The 23062-nt window shown below is 30.4% G+C and overlaps 1 protein-coding gene and 1 long non-coding RNA gene across 6 annotated transcripts in view; one reads left to right on the top strand and one right to left on the bottom strand.

The window, feature by feature from the left end:
- LOC132746950 (plexin-A1-like) overlaps positions 1-6115 on the bottom strand; it is a 154757-nt gene extending 148642 nt beyond the window's left edge. For all 5 annotated transcript variants that reach the window (XM_060736239.1, XM_060736234.1, XM_060736240.1 and 2 more), the window contains exon 1: positions 5984-6115. The gene's annotated coding sequence lies outside the window, so the exon portion shown is untranslated. The remainder of the gene's footprint in view (positions 1-5983) is intronic.
- Positions 834-20698, top strand: LOC132746952 (uncharacterized). The gene is made up of 3 exons (XR_009628059.1): positions 834-954; positions 8652-8812; positions 20388-20698. It is a non-coding gene; the product is annotated as an uncharacterized LOC132746952 (long non-coding RNA).
- The last annotated feature ends 2364 nt before the right edge of the window (positions 20699-23062 follow it).

Here is a 23062-nt window from a genome sequence, read left to right as displayed (position 1 = left end):
CCTTCTGTATGATACATGTATCTTAATAGTTTCCAGCAAGAGCAAAAATCCCTTAACATCATTCTAAAGATTCTATCAAACCATCATATTAATCATCAAACAACATAAAATAAATTGTAAAATAAATCCCAGATAATTAGAAAACAGTGACATGCTTTGTGTTAAAATGATAAAAGAAATCATTAAAATATATATGTGGGGATCATCAGAACATCGTTTTAACTTGTTCTTTGTCTTCTTAGATATATGTGGATTTCTCCATGCATAAGATAAATGATTAAGATTTAAAAAATACATGTTTTTTCCCATTAAATTCTTTTTCAATCAAATCTTATCACTGATTAAATCAGCTACATGAAAATGTTTCCAAGTGACTGGAAACAAAGCCTAATTTCTTTCTATGATAATCAGATATTTTGAAATGTATGTCTACATCTTATGATAAGATCAAATCTCATTCCTTCCAATTATTCCAGGTGTTTTTATCAGCACATTGTATCAGTGTAGATCACAGCTTCCAACATTTTATATAAACATTAATGTCAGTATTCCCCCATTCTGACATCATCCTGCTATAATCTAAAGAAACATTTATGAGGCTATTTCTATTACATATATAAACATACTGAGAAATAAGAGGGGAAAAAAATCCCCCAGCCAGATGACCATAAAACTGTCCATTGTCCTTTGTTTAGTACTTGTGTAAGTTGGTTACTACAATATATTTTTTTGGGAATCCTTCGATTAAATCTGTATAATTAATAATCTTAACATGTCACACAAACAGAACATGTTCATCAAATTCTCAATTTTCTTTTGAAAAATCTAATCAAATAAGACGTGCATCATGTGACCCTAGCTAACAGGAAAACTTCTCCCTTGAGATGGTTCTATGACTGGAAAATCTGACAAACACTGTGGCGGATATTAAAACTCTTACAATGGATATTAAAGGTGATAAAACATTCCCTTGCAAAACAGTCTTGTAAAATTCCGCTTTAATCTTGGGAGATTTGCCTTCAGGAAACACTTTGCCTGTTTTGCTTCGGAAGATTAACATAAAAGTTTCATCTCACAAAGAAAGTCTGGTTTGAAACACCTGATTTTGCAATGAAATTTCTCACAACATTAAAGAAAAAAATTATCATTTGGTTTTTCATGTGAATTTATGAGAAAAGTTTTTTTCTCAAACGTTTAACTTGGAGTTAAGAATCACAGTTTATCTAGACAGTATAATATACAGATAGAGATTAAAAGAATAAAGATATAATTTAATAAATACAGGGTTATCTCTATAATTGATTTACACTCAGCCTAAAAGGGTCATGAAATATGAAAGCAGCAATATTACTCCCCTAAAGAAACTGATGTATTGAATTTCAGCATCAATAGGGTTGTTAAAAACTGGTTAAACATATAAAGTGCTTTTTCTTTATTCTAATAATCAATTAGTCCCAACAGAACAAATATTAGCAATAAATTGGTATTGACCAATTTCTATTGACTTCAATGTCTTTATTCTTTTTATGTATAGAATAAAGTTATTAGAGCTTGCAAGGCTTAAGAGATTTTCATAACCCAATAATCAATACCATTAAAGTAAGTATCCCATACATTTATTGTTATCTTTATGTATAACAAAAAAAAAGACATAAACAAAGTGATAAGGCATTCAAATGTCAGACTCTCAATAAATATAGGCCTATTAATTTATCAATTTTAAGCAGATGCAAGAAAGATACAAAGATTAGTTTCAGATTCTTTTAAAAAAAATGGCACATTAAAAAATCAAGATATTGTTATTTCGACAAGTTTGGTCCATCATTTTAAACAACAGTACTTCAATCATTATAAGTTAAAGTACTTATCTACATGCTGTTAAGAAAGAATTACTCTAGCCTATACTATCTTCTCTGGGAAAATACATAGATGAACATTTGCTCCCCCTCCCCCCCCCCCCAGGTGTGGAGGACATAATTTCAGTGATGTATGTAAGACATCATATATTCTTCTAGAAGTGTCGTAGAAAAACCTGTACCATTATTTCAACATACAGAGCCGAGGTATTGTACTATATACAAACCCAATTGCAATTTTAACCCAACCTCACTTAATATCTTAAATGAGCTAGTCTATCATTAAAACTAGACAAAACCATTAATCATTTTAAGGAAAAATTTCAAAATAATTACTAACCCAGAAAAGCGAACAATTGCAGACCATGATCAGATGGCATTGATATACTGGCTGATCTAAGTCAGCACTTGTTAGTCATGTGTAGCCTTAAGATGCCACTAGGCTTAGGGTTTATTTAAAAAGTATATATTTTAACTATATTTCCCAATCAACTAAAGGAAGTATATAAATAAATATGATAACTACAGAAGTGCAACAATTTTATTGTTGATTTATTGTTCTAGACAAGAACATTATGGCATGGAGATGAGAAAAAATCAACTTGGAATATAGTTACAGGGCTCTTACATAGCTGTAATAAAAACTAATCTAATCAAGCTTCATAATTTCTTCCTTCCTTTGAAAAACGAGGTAGGATATCCCATAAAAAACACCATTTCCACTTGGCACCATAAATCAAAATGAATTAGGTATATAGTCTATTTAATATGTTTATATTTACATTTTGTACAAATACAAATTTGTAGTTTGAAGTTTCCTTGATAAAGTAAATTGTTTTGATGCACATAATAAAGTCATTACCAAGTTTACCTCCCATCTCTTCCTGTAACTAAAACAGTTTAATTTAATTATGTGCACTTCCTGGGTAAATAGCTATTTTTAGCAATTCAGTTGATAAAATCAGTAAGGGGCACAGAAATGTTTTGCCTGTTTTTTCCCTCTGTTTTGTAAACTGACTCGACAACAGTTGCATTAATTTAATAAACACTGTAATTATCATAAAGGGTGATAAAAGTCAGTAAGGGGGCACCATTATGTTTTAAGAGAAACACTTAAGTTATTACAGACAATGTTATATTTCAAGGGGCAGCATAATGTATTAATGTGCACAGTTAAATTTTCAAGGAGAACAGTTATGTTTCCTTTGTTTACCTCCTTTCTTTGAAAATGAAGAAAATAAGATTACGGAAGGAATGACAAGTGTGTGATATAATTCAATAAACATCACAAAACATGACAATATCCCAACAAATCATGTTGAAAGTACATAGCAGGACACTCTACAAGAAGTGTGAGAACCGAATATGAAACACAGCATGAATGCAACAACACAAATTTGAGCTTTTATTCAGTCAGAAAATTGCATTAAAGTCGTTTAACAGTCAATATTATGTGTTTGTTAACCATTACATTTTCAATTTTGGAGTATTCTTTTGCATTTTCCTGTTAGTTACCTTGCATGTATAAATCATTCTCTCACAGATTTATGCCACAAATATGTTATGATAGAGAAAGGAAACCTTTTAGCAGATGTCACCATTTTACTTATAAATAAACAATAATTGAATTAAAATGCAAAAAAAGTTCTTCACAGACTTTGTGGTGTTTCAGTGTCAACATAAAGACTGTTGTAACATGTATAAAATATACTCAAGTAATGTCAATTTATGTAGTTCTAAGCTGAATGAGGGTCCATCCACCCTTTCAGACAGAAAGTAGCTTTTGCTATTGAGAATTCAGACAAGTTGTGCCCTGAGTTAACTTTGAAACACTAACTGGTTGGTGATAATTTACCTTATTAAAATTTCCACAAAAGGAAAAGTATTGAGTCACTATACAGCAGTCAAAGAGACCTAATTGAACATTAAGTAATGGAAAGGTGAGTTGTCCAAAGTAAGGACTGTTAAGCTATTTGGGCCATCCCTGTGTGCTTGGGACTCGGGGCTCACACACCAGAAGACCCTTCCTTTTTGTCCCCGCCACTACATTGAATTTTAAGGCCTCCCCATTGCTTCAGTCGACACCAGATGGCCTGCAGGATCAGTGATTTGGTTATCTTTTTTACTGCCCTAAGTTTTGAGAATCTGCCAATGTCCTGTGCCACTTTACAACATGCATGTAGAGAGAGTTGTCTGAAGTTCCACTAATTATATAATAGTTATGAAGGTAGGTGTGCACTCAATCTTAACATAAAGTACTGTATAATATGGACAGATCTGATTTGTGTTTGGAACATGAAAAATACATCACATCCGTTGTTAAAAAAAAACCCCAAAAAACCTGAGCAGTTGGTGCAAGTATAACTTGATACTTTATACAGTACAATAATATCTAAAATTTGAATTACATAAGTACATAAGATTGTATAATTTTGCAGCAATAACAAAGTTAAATTATATGATATTAAAAGATATTTTTTGTTTAATCATGCAAATCTCTCCTAAAACCATTTTATACAGAATAATTTCCATGGTAACCAGAGTATAATTAACAATTATGTCAAAATTGCTTTTGTTATTTTTATTAATATTACTCTTAATACTTCCTCTTTTATAATATTATAAAATCAATAAAAATATGTAAAATTATTGAAAAAGGTAAAAAATATCCATGTAATATTATATACTTATAGGTAAATAATTTTTTTACCAAAGTCCTTAAAACGACTGATTTTTGTTTCAACTTAAAACAGAATTGTCACAATGTACCGTGTAACAGAAGCTTTTTCATTCACCATCAACAAACATTAATAAAAATTGATTCAGTAACATTATCAATGTTAACCATCTGTAATATGAGTATCACTGCTGTTTCTTCATCATTTTATGACATCAATTTTATTTTCTATTTCAAATGCAGGGAATAATTAAAATAATTATTATCCTGGTCGCATGTATTTAAACCATTGTTGCGTTCAGACCACTTAACGCTCATTTTCACATTTTAATCAATTTTCTGTATAATTTCGGTATTTTACATGTCAATCAATATTTGCCGCGCAGAACTTGCTTACGATTCATTTCATTTGTAAAGCAATAATCCTCCATTTGTGACAGTCGGTTACTACAGTGAGAGGAAATTAATTTTTTTCCATCTAGAAAATCTCTCGATTTAAGTATTTCCCCCCATATGATGATTGTGTACGTTACCATATAAATATCATCCTGCATTACCACTTACATATGTGGGAAAATAACGTAAAATTATACAGACACTCGGCAATTTTCTCTCAAACTGACAAAATTTTGCCTTTTAATTTGGATATATTGTAACACTTTCCAATATAACGTGAAAAGCGTCTACTTTAGTTGGCAACCTTTTGTTTTATGGTAGATTTTATACTATCATTTTGGCTATGTTTATATAAGACACCCTGACTTTATTTTTCTAGCTTATAAAACCTCCATAAAATCATAAAAGGCCATCTCTGAGCACTTTGTGCTCAGTTGAGCTAATAAAGAAAACATCTTACAATCAATTAAGAAAATGCATAAAAAATACAGATTATCATTATTTTATTCAGTGTCTAAAACACTATGATAAGACATCTTACGCATTATATAACATTATACATGATACTCGATTATAAATGTATGTAATATTAAGCAATGAAAATGGTTTTTTTTTTGAAAAAAAAAAAAAATATTTTGCAAATTATTTTTGAATTTGAATCAAATATGCAGATTCTAGCAGAATATAATTTAGCTGGAAATTTTAGTCATGGAATTATATAACTTTAGATCTTGGTTCAATGTATTCTACAGAATTCAGTGCTCCAGAAAATAATACTTCATATAAATTATGTAACAATAAGATCAGTTATTTTACAGATCCCCTAAGAACTATACATATACATTATGACATAAGTATGTAATTACCTCTTTTTCTTAATAATATATATTTTTATTTAACTATACCTACTTTTACACTAAATAGTCTTTCTGATATCAAACATTTATTTTTTTCTACATTGAAAATGTCACAAGCAGTATATAAAACAGTGGTCACATTTTAGATAACCCAATAGACCTAAAGTGGAAAAGAAAAACAAGGGAAAAAAACTTACCAATTAATATCGGTTCTAAATATCAGATCCACTCCAGTTTTATTTATTATCCTCTAATCCTGAAAGTAAATATATAACTGTCTGTCAAATCTCTTACTATACCACACTCACTTTGTCATAGTAGTATAACATGTATACATTACTAAGGTAAAAAATCCACTCAGTGTAATATCTTATTTTTTAATTATTTTTTATTTTCACTATTTTATGGATATATTATTTTTGTTATTATACTCCATGAAAGAGTTAAAGTTTTCCACATAGAGAAATGTTAAGCACTAGTATTCACTCTGCATTGAGCACACAATTACTGTACGCTGCTAGGCCATGCTGATAACATAAAGTCCAATATTTCTATCTCCTATCAGAGACTATGTTCAATGGTATTGGGAAAAACAGAAAATGTTTTTCCCTATAGTAAAATATTATGGATATAGCATGCAAAGCAAAATCTTTTTAGTTTATTTTTTTTTCCTGAATTATGCGAATTCATGTCAAAAATTTCAAAGATTTTATAGTTTTGTAATTCTGCAATCAAATTTTGTTATAAGTAAATAACCTCTATTAAGTTTCAAAAATTTTAAGTGAAATTTGAGAAGTTTTTGAGACTATGCCAATGTTATGGAAATTTCATATTTAAATTCAATAAATTCAGGGGTATTTTAGAATTAAGCCAGTTTTCTTATCCTATATAGATGCTATAATTCTATTTTGTTTCCATTTTTTAATGAGACAGATGTAGTAATTTAAAGTCATATTGCACAGGGCATTTAACAGAAAGAATGTTACATGAGGTTTATTGTTACATTAAATATTTTATATAAAGTATTTTACATGAAGTATAATACATAAAGTATTTTAGGGCCCAGTTACACAGACGGTCGGTCCCCAATCGGTCATTTGATTTTAAATTTACTCTCTGTTATGATCGGTTGTCATGCGTGATTTTATTTCTGGTTTTCTGTGTAAACGGCCATCGGTGACAGAAAGCAAACTCAAACGTGAACGGGTCGATGAATAAATGCTGAAATACTTTTGTTTTTTATTGTTTGTAAATCGGAGCTAAATCGGGCGTAACGCTGATTAATCGGTGTTTGATAGCTAGTCATCAGTGGTTAAACACTTTCCGTCCGATATGGCCGGTGATTCATATTTGGTTATCTTTGTCCGATCGGCGATATCGGTGATTAAGAGCTTGCATAACTCGTGATATAGGTTGCCATCGGTTATTTTTAAAATATTTTCACCAATCGAGAATAATTATTTTAAACGTGTTTAAAAATTCCAATCGGTAATTTTTCACCGATGAAACTTATCTTTCCCCAATAGCAGTTGATAGATGGAAAACAGGTGACCAATAGGTGATATCGGTGTTAAATATGTTGTCATCGGTTCACTCCATAATTTGGCTAAAAAAACTACCGATCAATCACCGATGGCTCTGTGTAACTGGGGTGTTACATAACAAAATTAATGTAACACATAGTATCTACCATTAGTTAACATAAAATATCTTTAATAAAGTATGTTACATATATAGCATGTAACTTACAGTATGTTACATCAAGTAGTTTACATAACAAAATTAATGTAACACATAGTATTTTACATAAAGTATATAATATAAAGTATTTTAAATAAAGTAATAAGTTACATATAGCATGTAACTTAAAGTATGTTACATAAAGTATTCTACATAAAGTATTTTCCATAAAGTATTCTACATAAAGTATTTTACATAAAGTATGTTACATAAGGTATTTTATAAAGTATGTTACATAAAGTATGTTACATAAAGTATGTTACATATAGTATGTTACTATGATAAAACTCACTGGACAGTGCAATTTCTTGTTACAACTTCTATATTCTGAGTTAAGTAAAGCATCCCTATTTTTTTTAATCAATAATTCTTTCATAAGTTTTGTTTATTCTTGGAGGTCAAGCTAAATTTTCATGTACCATAATGGCACAGGTGCACTGAATTTTTCACAATTATTCACCATTTCAACATAAATGTTGATTTCTGCTCAAATTAAAATTCTTAAAGTTCCTTCTGTGAAAGTTAGTTCAGTTAGTACATTTTCTAAAATGTCTTGCAGCATTATGATGATATCTTACAAAGCTGAGCACTCAAATATATTTAGTATATTTTCAAAGACTTCACACTGGAGTTAATTTCATTAATCAATTTTAAGGATGATGTTTTTTGAAGAATTAAAAATTTACCTCTTTCAAGAGACAAAAGCAGTTTCATATGATATAAAAAGACAATCTATAGATCTCTCAAAGGGGTCATACAAACTTAATTTGTTTATCATTAAAGATAAGGTTAAAGATAAGGTAAATTACTAGTCTAAGTAATTGATTCAAGCACTATTATATTATATAGTTAAAGGTGGAATTTGCATGTACCAAAAGATGGCCAAATATTATAAAGTATGTAAATTTGTTTATTTTTTAATCCTCACTGTTTATCAGCACATGGTTAATCCACAAAGAGTTGTATTCTATCAAGATTGTGCAAGTTTGAAGAATTTTTAGACCAGACATTTTTACATGGCCCTAAGTCAAGTGATATCCAAAAATACTTTTAGGCATTAATTCTAAATACATTTTAAAGTTACTACTATCTTTGTGAGACCCACTGTAACCTTTTGTTATTCAGATCAATTCCTGTGACTGACTGCACTGCCAGCCAGAGCTGTTGGAATGTCAATAGCTGTAAAACCTGGGCTACATGAATTATGCATGGTGCACCAAAACACTGCTACTTCCAACTGATTCCAAAATTAATCGGACAGTCCCGTTACAGCAACAATTGTTTAGGTTTGTAGACATAGATATGTCTCACTGGGTATCATTAAAGTGACATGTGCGTAGGTGCATCGACAGTTTAAACTTCCACATCTAATTGATTGCACAATTGACAATGTTGGATGTGTAATCAGGGTTTCAACAGCAGTGAAAAACAACAATTAACAGAACCCCAAAAGGAAAATCTTAATCATACTGCGATATATCAGTTAAGTTTGTATTACAAATCAATGTATATGGTTTAAAACAAGATCCTTAATTTGTGAAATTTCTTTTTGACAGATAATTTTTTTCAGTTTTTTTTTCACCATGTTTCGCCATTATGGGGGTGGGGGATGATATTCCATTGTGTTCATTCTCCTTTGCTTAATTTGAAAATTTTCATAGCCATGCAATTTTGAAAACGACTAGAATGTAATTCCTTTGAATTCCTGACAGAATAAATTGAAATTTAATCATGTAAGATAATTTTCTATCAACAGATGGCAGCTAAAATTATTATGGAAGCGTGACAATTTTATAAACCATATCTTAAACAATTAAAATCAAGTATTAAAAGTTTTAAACATTTTGTTCAGAGGTTGACCACAAATTATCAAACAAAGTGATTGAATAGCAAGAGGATAGGATGCAATTAGTGTTTCAACAAGAAAAGCCTTCCCTTGACAAAATGTAGCATACTTGCCTTGAACCAAAACTTAATTTGAATTTTTCTTCAAGGATACATCATTCTGAAAATCAATCTCGAGGACTTTCATTAATTGTAATCACAGGAGGACTTGGTTTAGAGATTATTGTTACTAGATTTGAGTACAGATTTATCTTGCTTTGGGTTAGAGACTTTTTTCAGTTTGCCCTTAAATTGAATGACAGAATCCAGATGATTATTAAAATGTTTTCTGTAGAATCAATTGAAATCATTATCTTTTTATGGTATTTCAATACTAGGGAAAAGAGGCTATTTTTAATGCTTTCAAAAGTGTGCATGTATATGCAAAGAGAATTAATTAAACTTCACAGGATAAACCAATTATCTAAAACATTTTTCTGTATTTGAGTTCTGGCCAGTAAGCAAACATTTTATAGCAATAATAGACCTGATTACGAAGTTTTGTAAAACTTCAGCAAGTGCATTCTGTGATCAATGAAAGAAACATTATGGACACTTGTTTAATTATTCATACATTTGTTTACTTAAAAGGTATGTGCTCTACTTAAGTAAGTTCAGTCAGTACAATATTTTTTTACTATTCTTATGGCTTATGGGGCATAATCACCAGGGACAGTGTGTATGTGTGTGTTGGGGAGGGGGAATAGGCCACGGGGAGAGGGGGCATAATAAGCAAATTGTTTTTTACCTTACATATATTCCTTCATGGTGACAAGATGGCTGGAGATGTCCAAAGGGATTAATTCCCATATTCCCTAGGACATGGGAACTTAGGTAACAACAAATTGGTGCATTATTCAGTAATTTTCTATCATTCATTTACTGAACAGCAAATTTCTTTGTACATAATGTTCAATGAGGTAAGAGGCCATATAATTCTGCAATTTAAGTTTACATGACAGGGATATTACTTTCTCACAGTACATAAGAAAGAATTTCTATGTTTCTATAATAAGTCATACACTAAGTTTAACTGTATGCCTGACATCACATCCATTTAGGATCAAACATGAGACCATGGATTACAAATACTGAGCTAAATTGTCTAATTGTGTACTTTCAATCATAACCATTAACCCAAAGAGCATGTTCTACATCCAAGCAACATAAAACAATGCTCTCAAATCCAAATATTTACATTGCTTCTTCAGTGTACAAGGTGAAAGGCATGCTACTGTGTATATATAAAACCTTGGTTAGAAATTCTTTTTTTATTTTTTACTTAGATGCCTTAATGTCCTTGCATATGTCATGCCAGATTGAAAACATTGTCATTCATCTGCTTGCTTAAAACTATTATAGTATTATATCCAGTTTCTATTTTTAAATTGGGGGCCTTTAATGTCATTTATTTTAAAATATCCAGAATTTACATTAGAATCCCTACATAAGACCAACTCAAATTTAAGAACACCCCACTATTAAGACCATTTTTTAAAAGAACAGATTTTCCTGTTCTTTATGCCAATAGTTACAATTCAGACCACATTGGTCATCTTAATTGAGGGTTTTTACTGTATTTGGAAAGTCATAAGCTGGCTTGACTCTTTAATGTTACTACTGGTCATATAATTATAGATGTCTTATTTGATCTCCTTATAATGTTAGACAAAGGGAGAATGTGAGAGGAAATATTCAATGTCACCAAATGTTTATGACTGCATGATGTATTTCAATAAAGATTTCATTACATCTCATCATTATGCCCCAATTCACTGGAAATTTGAAGGAAAAACATGTCTCGTACCCTTATCATCTCTCCCATATGACGGATTTCAGACATACTGATTCATAATTGAGAAATATTTGAAATAAAATTCCATTTTGAGACAGTATGTACACCTACACACTTGCAAGGATTTATCCAAGGGAAAAATAAACATCACAAATTATGGATTATGTTTCATTCTGATAGCTTCAAATCCAAGAAAACCTTTTGAAATTTGCTTTACTAACATGATGTGACACAGCTTTCATCTACACTTTCTAACACTGTTAATCCTTAAAGTTCTGAGACCGAAAACCTAAAGCCTTTGCCACCAATATAGAGCCAGGCTAGCCTGCACATCTGTGCAATCTGACCAGGCTCTATACTGTTGGCTGACAAACTTTAAATATTCAAATTGATATCTCTAAAATTGATAATGAACAGTGCTGTCCCAAAAATGGAAGTGGGACAAGTCCATTTAAAATATTCAGCATGTTAAGGGTTCTTTGTCAAAATCTATTGGCAACTTTAAAACTGAAAGTGGTCATTTTTTCAACCCAATAGTAAATGATCTCATATTAAAATACTGGAATTAATGTAAGCATCTACAAAGATTGGTCAGTTTACTGTTTGTAAGGTGACTCTATCAGCAGCTGTAAACAAGATCACCATGCTTGGATACATACCTCTACAAGACTGTGACTAATTATTCCCTGGGTAATACACAACAGCTATGGTCAGTATATTAGTTCCAGTCAATTTAAATAGGCTAGGGAGACTGAGGAATTAATTACAGTCAATTTACAGTATCTATCATTAATGTATAGATCATTACTGTATGACAAACAGGTCAATAATGGACAATCAGAGGAAAATTAGTTACACATTACACACAATCACTGAGGTAATAGTAATGCTATACTGTTGATGATGATTGCAAGAGGATAGGAAATAAAACATTCATTATCTAATCATCAGACAATAGCAAAACCATTTAACATCACCTTACTCTAAAAGCAACACATTCTTAAATAAATAAAGACAATCAGAGGTAAAGTGAACATTGATTGTTGAAAAAATTAAGCTGTATTCTGGACATTTTGTAGTACAGAATCATAGTATCTGTCATAATTTATGTGGCGGTTCGGATCTGAACTTTCATCTTGAGGGGACTCGGAAAGCCTCATTACCACCCATTGGCACGTACCTAGGGATGGAATTTTCTATCTGAACGGCAAACATGTCAGATATTTTTTCTTGCATATTCAACTATATTCTATTATATTTTAAATTCTTTACCTCAATAAAAGTTTCCATGGAAATTAATGTCATTTTATCCATAACAGCATATGAATTTACAACTTCATTCATAACAGCGCCACTCTTAAATATACCAAAATGATGTTATTTTAACGTGGTTTAGTCATTAAATGTCACTGTAAAAGCATGCGACTCATCTGGCACCCCCTATACCAGATGGAATTTACTCAATGGGTAAAACTAACAGTAACACCTGAGTATGATATGCAAGAATTTCCTGTATGAACACAATGTCCACTGTCATACTGAGCTTGGCTGGCAATGTTAAAAAAAAAACCTTGGACCTAATCAGTTAAAAATGTAGCCAAATTCTAAATATAAAAACAACTTTTAATTACAAAACAAATATTTCATATTTCTCAGAAAAAAAATCAAGAATCATAATAAATGATAAATTTTTTATTAAAACTTATTCAAAATGCATAGAATTGTCCCTTGTACAAACCATTTTGTTGCTTGATTGATAATGAATAAAATTTAATGTTTGAACAAAAATATTTAGTAACTGATGATATGAAGTTTCCAATTTTATCACTATAATCGTTTTATTTTTTCTGAATTTGGTTGATGCAGTATTAGTGTCTTTTCAAAATTGGAATTTCAAATAGCAGTTACAAATAAGAATCCTCTCAGGGTGTATGAACATGTCCTGCTAACAGAGGTGCTGAACTCATGTGCCATGAGAACTGTCATTATTGCCAATAGCTCTCTGACAATTATGAAAGTTTGGAAGATAAACGTTCAGCAATCTTTATTTACAACAATGATTTGTTCCAACAAATGAAACCAGATTGAATCTTAATTTATAAACCATTCCAGTTAATCTAATTGGCAGAAACGCTTTTTTTGTATTTCTGCAACATTTTGCCTATTATTCCATCGCCATCAATCACCGTGAAAGTTTCATCAAGATCTGACAATGCTCAAAAGAGAAGCCAGTGCAAGTGGCAATTGTTAGACAATTGTAAAATACCTGAGTATAAATAACAACAAACTTGGAGCACTTACTGAAATGCTTTTACAATTATCTCCAGTAATTTTCTGAGAGAGGAACTTGCAAATTATTATGATCATAAGAAGAAATTCTTTCAGGAAATAAGAAAAATCTTTGTAAGGTCTTCATGAAGTAATGCATATTGCATAAGAGCTAGTGAAATATCCATTAATCATGGTGTCTGAAAAATGTTGTAACAACCAGGAAAACTGGCTGCATAATAAACTAGGCTGCTGATAGAAGCTGAGGAGAATAACAAAAGTAAAATGGGGGAGAGGGGAGGTGGGGTGTCCAAAAAAAAAGTTCCCAGAATTTTATAAATAAGCAAGTTGGGTAAAATATGAATCACTGACATACCCTACACCATATTATGCCTTTCAGAACCCTGGGGCCTGTCTTATCAATAATCATACGATTTTGGCAATTTTATCATATGATTGATCTAGGATTGTTGTACCCTTCCCCCTAAGACCGGTGTCATTAACATTTATGCTAAAGTCAACCTAAAATAGTAGGACTTTCAGTGAGTACCATTCTTTGACTGCAATAACAAGAGCTGTCACAGGAGACAGCGAAGCTCGACTAATAAAATACTGGACGCAGTAAGGAGGACAAAACTATGAATCAAGGGGAATAATTCTAGAAATAGTCATGCTAGAGTTATGGACCTTGTCACACAACATTTGTGTAATGATAAGAAATATATATTTGAAGTTTGAAGTAGATACCTTAAAAAGTAAAGAAGTTATTATATTTCTTAAAGAAAATCCTAAGTTCAAAGGGAGATAAATCTGTAAATATTGCTTCAAGACTTATGAACATTGTCACATAAAATGTATTTGATGATTAGGAATAAGTATTTGAAGTTTGAGGTAGATACCTTTAAAAATAAAAAAGTTATAATAAAAAATAACATTTTTCTAGTAAAAAAATCTAAGTTTATGGGGAGATAATTCTTGCAATATTGGTGCTAGAGTTATGAACCTTGTCACATAAGATGTGGATGATGATAACGTTAATATATTTGAAGTATGAAGTTGATCCCTTTAGAAATAAATAAGTAACAGTAAAAAAATAATATTTTTTATGGAAAATTCTAAGTTCAAAGGGAGATAAATCTGAAAATATTGGTGCTAGAGTTATGAACCTTGCCACATAAGATGGGGAGGATGATAACGTAAATATATTTGAAGTATGAGGTTGATCCCTTAAGAAATAAAGAAGAAACAGTAAGAAATAGCATTTTTTTTAGGAAAATTCTAAGTTCAAGGGGAGATAAATCTGAAAATATTGTCGCTAGAGTTATGAACCTTGTCACATAAGATGGGGATGATGATAAGGTACATACATTTAAAGTATGAGGTTGATCCCTTAAGAAATAAAGAAGTAACAGTAAAAAATAGTATTTTTTAAGGAAAATTCTAAGTTCAAGGGGAGATAAATCTGAAAATATTGGTGCTAGAGTTATGAACCTTGTCACATAAGATGTGGTTGATGATAAGGAACATATATTTGAAGTTTGAAGTTGATACCTTAAGAAATGACAAAGTTATAGTGAAAAATATTTTACTGCACCAAAACTTTAATCTAAAATCTGGACGCGGACGCCGACGCCGACGCCGACGCCGGGGCGAGTAGGACAGCTCTCCATATACTTCGTATAGTCGAGCTAAAAATGGATATATATTACCGTTGAGAAGATGGGCCCCAGTTTCTTACATCATGTGAGAAGCATGTCTGGTATAATCAAACACCTCCCATATCTATTGCAAACTTCAAATCTTTACTTGAAAATATATCAATGTTCCAGAAGGGATTCCACCCTGCAGCCCTAAAGTGGCCTAGTGGTATCTTAATGAGACCCAGGGATCATGGATTCAAGCCATACTCGGGTCATTACCATGTTTCATAATATGATACCAGTACTTGTTAGTTCCAAAAAGCAGACTTCAAAGTGATTAAAAAAAGTTGCAAAAAAAATTGTTTCACATTAAAGCTTAAATAAATAAGCATAAAATAAAATAAATAAATGGTCTTTAAAATAAACGGATCATAGTGATCCTTCACTGCTATGCCACTGAGGTAAATTTTGTCTTATTTTCAGAATAAATATTTGTAGTACAGTTTATAATTTTATATCACAAACCAAATGTGAAATTATTACTGTTCCATTATCATGATTGAAATATAACATATGAGACTCTGTAAAAAACAGCATAAAAACACGTTTACAACAAATACAAGCATTAAAACTGAATCATTTACAAATTTCCAATGATCACTAAGTGAATTTCTGCAATAAAACTAAATTGATATAAATGTATTTCAAATAAAGGAAAAGCTGTATTTATATCTTGTCAAATTAATGTATTATGAAAATGTCAGAAATTCTCAGACAAACTTGTAGTATTCAAAAACATTTTGATGAAGTTTATTCAATCACAGCTTGGCATAAACTGAAGGCATCATGAAAATATCAAGCATGTTCATTGTGAAAGCCAGGGCTGATTAAGAAGCAATTAAAATCTATTTCAGTTTAAGTCGCAAAAGAGTAAACAAAGGTATGAAATTAAATCGTCAAAATATTATTTCTGCAACAGCCTCCTATGATGTTAAAATGGAATATTGTAATGTAGAGGCAATTATAAGGAGGTTATGTAAAGAGGTAATTTCAAGGAGGTAATGTAAAGAGGCAATTACAAGGAGGTATTATGTAAAAAGGCAATTATAACAACCTAATGTAAAGAGGCAATTATATGGAGGTAATGTAAAGTTTGTTTGTTTGTTTCATTTTAGGCCTTTTCCCAACAGTATTTCAGCCATATAGTCGGGTAGTTTCCTAACCATTGTTCTTGGAGAGTTATACCAGTACTAGACTACCTTCCTCCGTGCTAAACTACCAAAGCATCTCCCGGGGATCAAACCCACGCCAGAGAGGTAACTGGATTAGAAGTCATCAACTCTAACCCCTCCACCACGGAGGCGGGTAGGTTATGTAAAGAGGCAATTATAAGAAGGTAATGTAAAGAGGCAATTATATGGAGGTAATGTAAGAGGCAACTAAAAGGAGGTAATGTAAAGAGTCAATTATAAGGAGGTAATGTAAAGAGGAAACATGTTGTGCATGATAAGTTTGTAATGTAGATGCCACAGATTATGTGACGAGGTAACATAAGCATATTACAGTTTAATAATGTAAAATTACATAAAGAGGTAACAGAATGGGTTTAATAAGAATGTAATATAGATGTGAATATATGTAAGGAGATAATGTAAACATACTGTTTTTCTTTAAACTTTAATTTGGACTTTAAGTCACACCAACACAGTTGAGGTCATATGAGGACTGTCCAGTTTTACTGGTTGAGGAAGCCCTCATTTCCTTATTTCAGCCTCGGTAGAACCACCAAGGCTACCTGGATAGCTTCCTCATATAACAGAAACCAAAGTCCCTTACAGCGTTTAAACATACGGTGATGAGGGACAAGTGACTTAAAGTTGGCGACCATAACCACTCGACCAAAACAGACAGGGCGTTCTTATTATGAAAACTAAAGGATGGAATGTACTTTAAAAATGAAAATGTTGTTATGTAAAGAGGTACTGCATGTGAGGTGGTGACATGTAATAAAATTGGTATTTATTATATTTAAAATATTCTGAAAGAGATAATGTAAAGGTTTATTGTTTGGATGAATTATATTTGGTTTGTAAGTCTAACTAGGCAATGCAAAATTGTAGTTAATTCTGGTTTAGTATTATAAGGAGGGAAAATGTAACTAAAAGTGGTGAACTTGAATTTCAGTAGGCACTGTAAAGATGTAATTTAATGCAGTTTAGTAATAATTAAGTAAGACAAATTATGTAAAGATGTAGTTTTCATGTGGTGTAATAATTTAAGGAGGAAATTTAAAGATGTAATTTAGTATATTGGTGTAGTAATTAAAAAAAAAATATGTAAAGATGTAATTTAATGTGGAGAAGTTATTTAAGAGAGCAATGTAAAGATGTAATTTATTGCGGTGTAATAACTTAAAGTGGCTACGTAAAGATGTAATTTAATGTGGACTAGTAATTTGCAGATGCAAATAAATATGGTGTAGTATTCTAAGAAGACTATGTAAAGATGTATTTTAATGTGGAGAATAATTCAAGAAGGCAATGTAGAGATTAATTTATAATGGTTTAGTGCTTTAAAGAAGCAATTTGAAGATGTAATTTATGTGATGTAGTAATTTAAAGAGGCTATGTAAAGATGTAATTTGTGTGATGTTGTAATTTTGGTACATAATTTTAAGAACTTGTACAAGCATACTACAAAATGCATTAAAAATGCCAAGCAGATTTGTAAAAAAAAAAAAAAAAAAAAAAAAAAAATTATTATTAATTATGAGAATTTTTGTATCACATGTGCAGATCCATATTTTATGTGTAATTTATTGTATATTGCTGTATTTATATTCATGAAAGATTCTGTATTTATTTGACAAAGTTTTTTATTCCCGTCAACGTCACGTTCTGTTTAGCGTATAGTTAAACGGACGTTGCGTCATTTGTCATTTGTTATTTTATAAACGTCAATTTTTCTGAAGAAGACTAAACGTCGAAAGCTTAAGAAAAGCGTTTGTTTTTATTGAACTGATTATTATATTAGGCAGATTTGTAGTAATTTTAATATATTCATCGAACAATAAAAAAAACTGTATCTAAAATGTATAAAAATCTATAATTTATTAGCTTATAAAGCCATTAATTAATTTTAACCAGACAGAATTTTTTTCTCTATTTATCATATACAGGTATAATTCAAGCACAGCTAGAGGAAATGTTCAAAATTAAACTATACAATAGTTAGTGCAGTAAAAATCTTGGCATGTGGCATATAAAACATCCCCTTAATACACAAAAGATAAAAACAAACAAAAAATAATTAACACATGCACATGTGAATAATTAGTCCAAGTCATACAAGATAATATAATTAGCTGGTTTTTCAGAAAACATGAAACAAACATTGGTTCATTTACCTTTAGATTTATGAAGTTGTGTATGTCTGCAATAAAATCTCTCAAGGGGGCTTTAATGAACTATAGAACTTTTGCTGATGTGCAGTTCACCATAGGCAATAACCTTAAAACAATAGAAATTATAGAGTCCTTGCGGATCCTGTTTTAAAGATCAAAAGTTCCAATTAGATGGTGCTAATGCTTATGTGAAAATTATGGAAAAGGTTCACTCTTTGTTGTTGATGTTTTGTTTTGTTTCTGGAGGGCTACTGTAGTATTACTATAGTGCATAGTTCAACATAGTGTGACTTGTCAGGTTAATTTTTTTCTCAAGTATTGCTATAATTATAATTCTTCTTACAACATGAATTATTCTAATGTATAAATATTCTCTAAAATACTGCTAATACTATAAGATATTTCATCCAATAGTTTTTCTCAGATTCTGACCTTTGTGATAGTAAATGTAAGCAATACATTCTTAAATATGATTGTAAATTTTGCAAAATTTTATCATATTGATCATTAATACTTTCTTAACAAGAGCTGTCACAGGAGACAGCGAAGCTCGACTAATAAAATACTGGACGCAGTAAGGAGGACAAAACTATGAAAGAAAAATCAATTATGTATAATTATGTATTAAGTTATAGTAAAAAAACATTTGTTAACATAAATTCCAAGATCAAGGGGAATAATTCTAGAAATAGTCATGCTAGAGTTATGGACCTTGCCACACAACATTTGTGTAATGATAAGAAATATATATTTGAAGTTTGAAGTAGATACCTTAAAAAGTAAAGAAGTTATTATATTTCTTAAAGAAAATCCTAAGTTCAAAGAGAAATAAATCTGTAAATATTGCTTCAAGAGTTATGAACATTGTCACATAAAATGTAATTGATGATAAGGAATAAGTATTTGAAGTTTGAGGTAGATACCTTTAAAAATAAAAAAGTTATAATAAAAAATAACATTTTTCTAGTAAAAAAATCTAAGTTTATGGGGAGATAATTCTTGCAATATTGGTGCAAGAGTTATGAACCTTGTCACATAAGATGTGGATGATGATAACGTAAATATATTTGAAGTATGAAGTTGATCCCTTTAGAAATAAATAAGTAACAGTAAAAAATAATATTTTTTATGGAAAATTCTAAGTTCAAAGGGAGATAAATCTGAAAATATTGGTGCTAGAGTTATGAACCTTGTCACATAAGATGGGGGCGATGATAACGTAAATATATTTGAAGTATGAGGTTGATCCCTTTAGAAATAAAGAAGAAACAGTAAGAAATAGTATTTTTTGAGGAAAATTCTAAGTTCAAGGGGAGATAAATCTGAAAATATTGGTGCTAGAGTTATGAACCTTGTCACATAAGATGGGGATGATGATAAGGTACATATATTTGAAGTATGAGGTTGATCCCTTAAGAAATAAAGAAGTAACAGTAAAAAATAGTATTTTTTAAGGAAAATTCTAAGTTCAAGGGGAGATAAATCTAAAAATATTGGTGCTAGAGTTATGAACCTTGTCACATAAGATGTGGTTGATGATAAGGAACATATATTTGAAGTTTGAAGTTGATACCTTAAGAAATGACAAAGTTATAGTGAAAAATATTTTACTGCACCAAAACTTTAATCTAAAATCTGGACACGGACGCGGACGCCGACGCCGGGGCGAGTAGGACAGCTCTCCATATACTTCGTATAGTCGAGCTAAAAATGATTGTTTTATCATATTAATTAGAACTCATATGCCTCTAAAATTTTATGAAAATAAGAGTTAGGAATTATACATATATAAAGTGACACAGTATGTCTAATTTCATCATTGGAAATATCATCTGGATTCCTTCTATAATTATGTTTCTTTTTTTTTCCAGAAAATTCTTTAACAGTAAATGACCTTATTCTTAGAAGAAATGATAGCAGCAACAACACAAAATGACAATCATATAAACCATGAAATTACTATCAGAGATGTTCTTCATACATGTATCACCAACTGTTTAGCAGTACCCCAAGGACCTTAGACTACTGTAGCAAGAACCTTACAGTATTCCCAATCTTAATTAAATACATCTTATTCAGGACTGATGTCAAGGGCATGTAATCCCCCATCACTAATCCCTCTTCAGTCAAGTGGCAAAAATTACAGGGATTACCATGGATTGACTAAGACTTTACTATCAGGGCCCAGGAGGAAATCGGACAAAATTTATTAAAACCAATGGGGAAAAATAATTTTCTTTTAAAAGTCTACCAAAACCAAAAATTTTTCGGGCTTCAGAAAAAAAACTCTAGATTTTTTTAAATGAATTTTTGGAAATTTTTAAGTCTAAAAAAAATGGTGGGGTTTTTAAATTATTAAATGAGAACGGGAAAAAAAAAATTTTTATACATTTTTGACCCCTTCTGTTTATTTCTTTAGACAAAAGAAATCAAGAGGGTTTGCTATGAGAACATTTTTTGAAAAATCTGTAGGGGGCTCCAGGGGCTGAAGGGTTTTAAGGTCACGGGTTTATCAAATTTTGTCTTTTTTTGCTTCAGGTTGGAATCCTGAAGCAGGAATGTTGAAGTCCTTATACTTACAAAAGGCTCTAGATATGTTATAAGAATGTAGTATTCAAAATCATCTTTAGACTGACTTAGATTTATATATAGGTTTATATAGGTATATGGGGCTATTCACAAAATTCATTTACAGTTTGAAATTTTGGAAAATTTCTTTTTGTTTTGCCCAAAAAATTTGCACAACATAGGGCCAAATTTTAAAAAAATAACCCACAGGGCCTGAAAAAACCCAAGTTTTTCAGCGGGTGAACGGGATGTGTATCAACTAGCAAAAATGTTTAAAATCAAAATTTGCAAATTTTATTAGCTCACTCCCAAACTGTTTTTGAAGAAAAAAGGGCCAAATGTCAAAAAAAATTTCCCTTTGATTAATAAAAATTTTAATTTAGTTAATGCTAAATTTCCCTCCAGATTACCCAAAAAATTTCCAAAAACAACCTTGAAAAAAAATGACTAAGATTTTAAGAAAAATAAGAATATTCACAATTAAAGAAATACTTTACATGTTGTAATTGCAATTAATGACTGAATTTGCAGTATTTATAACCATACTTCTACTGCGTGACTAACGGCCATTTTTGCATATTCCAACCTATTTTTGGAAATTTTTGTAGATTTCAAACGTAAATTACTTTCTTTGTTCACTTGACAATACTTTACTTTTTAATACATTTTAATATTTTTCATGAAAATGAGCTTGAATCTGGAGGCATTCTGAATATATCTTATAAACAGTTAAAGAATAACATCAATCTCCTGCTGAAAATACATAAATTATTAAAATTAATTAGAAATATAAGAAGACTTTTAAATAAAGCTGGGCCTTATACAATAAACATTTCAATTGAAAGTTGTGTTTCAGTTACACCATCAGATACATTGTCAATTTCCATTATCTATTTTTCATCAGTGGCATATCAATTAAATTTCAAAACATATTGTTTTGTATTTTGTAATAGGTGCATGGGTTTGAATCAATTTCAATGCATTTTCCATTATAATTCCTTTTCCAGAAATCTGATATTATAATATTGCTTGTTGTTTGCTTTGTTTAACTTGGTTTTAACATATTAGTCACAATTAGACATGGTTCAGGTCATAAAGTTAAACTTTCAAGCTATTTTAACAGGCATTTCAGTTTAACAATAGAGGCAGATTGACTTTCTTCTCTCAGGAATGCTTGTATTGTAAATAAAAACAGCTGATAATTAATTAGCATGGTAGAGAAAATTCCATTATGCATGCCCCCAAGAACAACTGACCCCCCCCAATTACCAGAATTGGCCATGATTTAAACCCCCCTTAAATTTAACTTTAAAGGGTTGAATGTTTAATTACTTTCAAAAACCCAAAAAATTCATGACCCATTGCTCACACCATTTGGTTTTTGAAAAAACCCCAGCTTTTTTAATCTGTCCTTAACCCCCATAAAAAATAATGATAAATTTTTCCCACTATATTTATTTATACAAAAAAAAATTTTTAAATTTCAGTTTCAAATTTTTGTAAAAACATTTAAATCTTTAATTTCTTCCTTTGTTGTTAAATTTTTTTTTAGGCTTTTCCCAAAAATTTGGGTTTAAGACAGTCCCCCTATATAAATTTTAAAAAATAAACTAAAAAAATTTTTAAAAAGGGAAAATGTAAAAAATAAAACTTTTTTTAAGAAAACCAAGAAAATTTATGAAGAACCCCGGGTTTTTTTATTTTAAAAGCAAAGTTTAGTCTAGCACCTAACCATCTAAAAATTTCCCATTGAAAAAAAACTCATTAACCTTACTTTAAAAAAGTTACAAAAAAAAAAACCTAAATCTTACTTTAACATATTGGGGCAAAAAAAATAAAAAAATTTTGGGAAAATATTATCTTTGAATGCTTTTTTTAAAAATTTTTAATTTTTCCATCTTTTTTCCAATAAGCTGTCTTCCGACACAAATCATTTTAAAAAAAACCCCAAGATTTACTTAGAGGGGGAGAAATCTAA

The sequence above is a fragment of the Ruditapes philippinarum genome, unplaced genomic scaffold (assembly GCF_026571515.1).
Source record: "Ruditapes philippinarum isolate M1 unplaced genomic scaffold, ASM2657151v2 ctg722_1_1_1_1, whole genome shotgun sequence".
Classification (NCBI taxonomy): domain Eukaryota; kingdom Metazoa; phylum Mollusca; class Bivalvia; order Venerida; family Veneridae; genus Ruditapes; species Ruditapes philippinarum.
The sequence above is the reverse complement of the archived record's forward strand: the minus strand, read 5'-3'. Positions and strand labels throughout refer to the sequence as shown.